The sequence below is a fragment of the Alnus glutinosa genome, chromosome 13, assembly GCF_958979055.1.
Source record: "Alnus glutinosa chromosome 13, dhAlnGlut1.1, whole genome shotgun sequence".
Lineage (NCBI taxonomy): Eukaryota > Viridiplantae > Streptophyta > Magnoliopsida > Fagales > Betulaceae > Alnus > Alnus glutinosa.
The window spans coordinates 19,412,552-19,417,657 of record NC_084898.1 but is presented as its reverse complement, the minus strand read 5'-3'; positions in this window follow the sequence as shown (position 1 = coordinate 19,417,657).

Below are 5,106 nucleotides of genomic sequence, written 5' to 3'. Positions count from 1 at the left end.
TGAGAACACATTTGAAAGTAAAAATATCAGAGATTTCAAATTTGCATCTATGGGCCACACGTTTTCATCTTGATAAACATGTTGTATGTTTTTCCATAAAAAAATAGTGGCCTTCATCTCAGAGACTCTTCACAAAGCAAAAGAAAGAAAGAAAAAAAAATAAAAACAAAGCAAGTAGAAGGCCTTAAGGTGTTCAGTATCTCGGTGCTGTGTTTTTAACTTGGGTCAATGGGTGCCAGAGATTGTGCCGAAGGAGAGGCGAAGAGACTGGAGGTGAGAGCTGGCTGGTGAGTATTTTGGTAATTTGTTAGAGAGATAAGATATTGTAATAAGACTTGTGTTCCTAGCTTTTGACGTTTGATTGTTTTTATGTGGGAGTTCTAGAGTCTCCCAAATGGAGAAATAACGAAACCTTTTTTTTTTAAGAGAAATAATAGTTGTGTTCTAACGTCGATTGACTTTTCTATGTAGGAGTTCTAGAGACCGCTAAAATCATTGTGTATCTAGGCCTTGAGGCCCTTGACGGTTGATTTTTCTGGGGGATTAGAGTCTCCCAGAAGAGATTTTTTTTTTTTTTTTGCTTAATTGTTGGGTATGATACTTGGGCTTTTTTTTAAAAAAAAATAAAAAATAAAAAATCTTTACTATCATAGCAGTATCACCAAGATATATTGTCATTTGGGGGCCTTCATCCATTGGGGGCCTTAGGCGACCGCCTAAGTCGCCTAATGGATGAGCCGGCCCTGGACTTATGTCTACTGAATAAAGCTCAAATGACTATATTATGCTTTTATTCCTTGATCTTTTCACAACACATGAGATTCCTATTTATAGAAGAATTTGGGTAGACAATCATTGATTCTGAAAGATTTAGGAGAATAACTGGTTTGGTTAACTTACCAAAACCAGATAATTGTCTTTTATTTATAGAGCAACTTAAGGTAAATCAGTACAAGGTTTACAACATAGGAAATATAGAAAATATGGTAAATTACAAAAGAGGAAAAGGTCATGTGCTGAGTGTAGAGAGACATCCATAAGACATGGAGCACAAGGGATCAGCAGGAATCCAGGACAGTGTGAGCTGTGGACTTCTAGCCTGCAGTGTAGCTGCTACAAAAGGGTGGCTGATCAGCAGAAATTGTGGAGTTGCAGGTTTGACTTGCATGCTGATTCTGAAGAGAAAAGAGCTGTTGATTTTATCCTCTAACACTCCCCCGCAAACTGATGGGAGGAACTTCCATCAGTTTGACTTTTATTCTCATCATCATATATATATATATATATTTTTTTCTTGGGATTGGCTTAGGTCTGTAAACTGTGCCTCAAAAGCCAAACGTAGGGCCAATTGTGGATCAAGAAAAGAGCCACTAAAGGGTTAAAAGGAAAAGCCTGGGTATTTTAACTGTACCACAAGGTTAAGATTGGGCCAACTATGGGCCAAAAGAAATTAAAAATAGGCTTAGCTTTTTGAATATTACCACAAAGCCCAAAAGATTTTTTTTTTTTTTTTAAAAAAAATAAAAAATAAAAGGCTTGGGTTTTGGAACAGTACCTCAAAGCCAGAAGGAAATTTAAAATAGGCTTGAATTTTTGAACAGTACCACAAAGCTAAAAATAGAAAAGAAAGGCCCAGACATTTTAACGGTACCACAAGGCTAAGGATTGGGCCAACTATGGGCCAAAAGAAAAGAACCAAATGACTTTAAAAATAGACTTGGGTTTCAAGCATTACCGCAAGCCATAAATCGGAGAGTGGGCAACAATGGGCTGATTTTCTGGGTAACGGCTTCAAACCCACCCACAAGGCTAAGGATTGGGCCAACTATGGGCCAAAAGAAAAGAACCAAATGACTTTAAAAATAGACTCAGGTTTCAAACATTACCGCAAGCCAGAAATCGGAGTGTGGGCAACAATGGGTTGATTTTCCAGGTAACGGCTTCAAACCCACTGCAATTATTTTTTTGATGGAAGAACTTCTAGCATCTTCTGATGCTTCTGGACCAAAACAAAAACAAAGAAAGAAAAAGACGAAAAGAAAATTCAAGAGGCTTATAGAAGCTCGAGAAAGCAAAAGAAGAACCTTGGAAACAGAATCCTCCATCATCAAATCATCAACGCGACCGCAGCAGGACTGGGAAACAGTGCGTCTGAGGTCAATGGAGGCGACGCGTGCAATGGGTCATCGGCGGGAGGCTGAAATCGTCCGCTAGGGAAACCACAGGTACGTAAATTTTTTTATTTTTTTATTTTTTTATTTTTTTTTTATTCTTTTTTTTTTTTGGGTGGAAGAGAGGGAGATTTGGGAGAACCTTGGAGAAAGTTATCTCTGTGTTGGGTTCGTTGAGAAATAGAAAATGGGTGTGATTTATGGAGAAACAGGGGTGAAGATGAGGTGTTTTTGATAAAAAGTTGCAGAGAAGCTTCAAGAAGAAAAGAATCTGACGTTGGTGGAAGATGGAGATGAGTCGGACTGGGCATCAATTTTTTTATTTATTTTTTATTTTTTATTTTTTATTTATTTTTTTTTTTTGGAGTGAAGAGAAAGGAGAAGTGAACGGTGTTCAACGATGGGTCAGATTTTTTTTTTTTTTTTGGAAGCCACAGAGAAGGCGCTGCTTCGAATAATGGTTGGGGAAGAAGCAGGGGAAATAAGACGCAGAGTAAACAGGGCTGTTGAAGGAGCACAAAGCAGGAGGATAGGCTAAGCGTGCGGGTGTGGTTAAGGTGTTTTGACAAAATGACGCAGATAAGAGTTTCTGAGTGATGGAGAGGAAGGTGAATGGAGAGCTTGCTGGGTATGTGCAGTAATGGTGGAGTCTGAGTAATGTTGTGATTTAGGAGCAGGGCATCTCGTTGAAGAGAAGAGGGATTTTGGGAGAACTGGTTCTGAGGATGTCATGTGAAGGTGAGGTGTTTGATAACAGTTCTGAAAGAGAGTAAAGTGTAAGGAAAACTCTTGTAGAGCTTCCTCAAGGCACTGCCCGTGTGAGCTGTGTGAGCATGGCTCACACGGGCTGTGCTACAGCCAAAGGAAGAGGAACAACAGGATTAGAGTGTTAGCCAAAGGGCTCTGATACCATGAAAGATTTAGGAGAAGAACTGGTTTGGTTAACTTACCAAAACCAGATAATTGTCTTTTATTTATAGAGCAACTTAAGGTAAATCAGTACAAGGTTTACAACATAGGAAATATAGAAAATATGGTAAATTACAAAAGAGGAAAAGGTCATGTGCTGAGTGTAGAGAGACATCCATAAGACATGGAGCACAAGGGATCAGCAGGAATCCCGGACAGTGTGAGCTGTGGACTTCTAGCCTGCAATGTAGCTGCTACAAAAGGGTGGCTGATCAGCAGAAATTGTGGAGTTGCAGGTTTGACTTGCATGCTGATTCTGAAGAGAGAAGAGCTGTTGATTTTATCCTCTAACAGATTCAACGTAAATTTGATTACTATCAAATTTGATTACAATCAAATCAATGAGATTTGATTACAATCAAATATGATTTATAAGAGATAATAATAATTACAATAAATCTCTGAAAACAAATTTCTTAATTTACTCTAACATATAAATGTGATAAATGAATTTAAAGAAAGAGCATTATTCTTTTGTGTGTGCAACCCACTTGACGGGGTTATCCCATTCCATAACTTGAACTTATGGGTTTTGTTTTAGCTTGTTAGGGATGAAAAGAATCTTGTTTTTTGTACTTAAAATAGAGAGATTTTAAATAAATGTGATGTTCTGGTTTAAGACAAATTCTAATCCCTTTTTAACTCCATCCGCAACATGTTATTGTGTTTGATTTTTCAAAGTCTATGGGACAGAGCCCGCGGAAATTGCGTAGTTCTCCCAATTTATTTTGACTCACATTTGTGATCCCTTAATATGGTAGCAGTATATTTAATCTACCACTCCCACTAAATAAGAGAATGAAGTAACTGATTTGGTTTTTTACAACCTAGATATATGCTCCTACGATGGTTTCTACCTCCTACGTGCCTTACCATCGTGCTCACCAGCGCCCTAGCTACCCGACGCCATTAGTTTCTCCTCCCTCCACCGTCCACGGATCCCACTTGCCGACTCGTGGATCTCATGCGCCGGAGAGTTTTGCCCAGCCAGTCTCTGTTGCGATGTTTTGCTCTTTTTTTTTTTTTTGTCTTTTTTTTTTTTTTTTTTTAATCTTTCTTGGGTTCGTTATTGTCTCCTTTTAGAGGAGTGATGAGTGCAAAATATTGTACTAAACCTTTAGCTTTGTTATTTTCTAATGTTTTTTGTTAGTTTTGATATTTTAGTATTTTGCAGGTCATTGAGAGAAAATAATAGCTTTAAGGTGAAAAATGCAAAGTTTGGAAGAAAGCACTTTGAAAAGACCTAGATGATGTGGTTATCAATGAAAGGATTAAATTGGAATTTCACTAATTGGAGTCAAAATTGGATTGGATTAGAATTCAAATTCTGCATATGTTATAGTATATTGGCCATAACTTTCCACTCAAGAATTGGATTAAGGTGAAATTAATGGCGTTAGAAAGCTACTCAAAATAATACAAATCATTGTGAAATAGGATTTTCCTAATTCGGATGTCTTCTATGCCAAAATTGCCCTACAATAAAAGACCGCAAATCTGAACGAATTTGGAATCATTTTCCTTCTTGAATTGAGTTTTGAGTATCTTACTCAAACTAGAAGACTAACCTCCAATTTTTCTAGAATATCTAGGGCTTCTAGGGCTTGTTTTGCCTCTATAAATAGACCTCTAAACCTGAAGAAGAGAAAGGGAAAGCTAGAGACCAAATATATTTTCTTCTTTTTAATTTAGTTTTTCTTTAAGGTAGGTTTTTATTTTCAATAATAACGTGTAGCTAAATTTTCAATTAAGGTAGAGGATGAAGCCTCACCATTGAAGAGCAACAATATTTTTATGTAAGTTTATACTATTCGATTTTATGAGTTTTTGATTTCTAATTGTTCTACTTCAATTCAATTATTGAGATGATTGTGAATATCTATTGTGATTTCCAGATACATGCGATGATTTGATATAGTCTCATTTAATTGATTGCTTGGGTTTTTATTTATCAAAACATTGGATA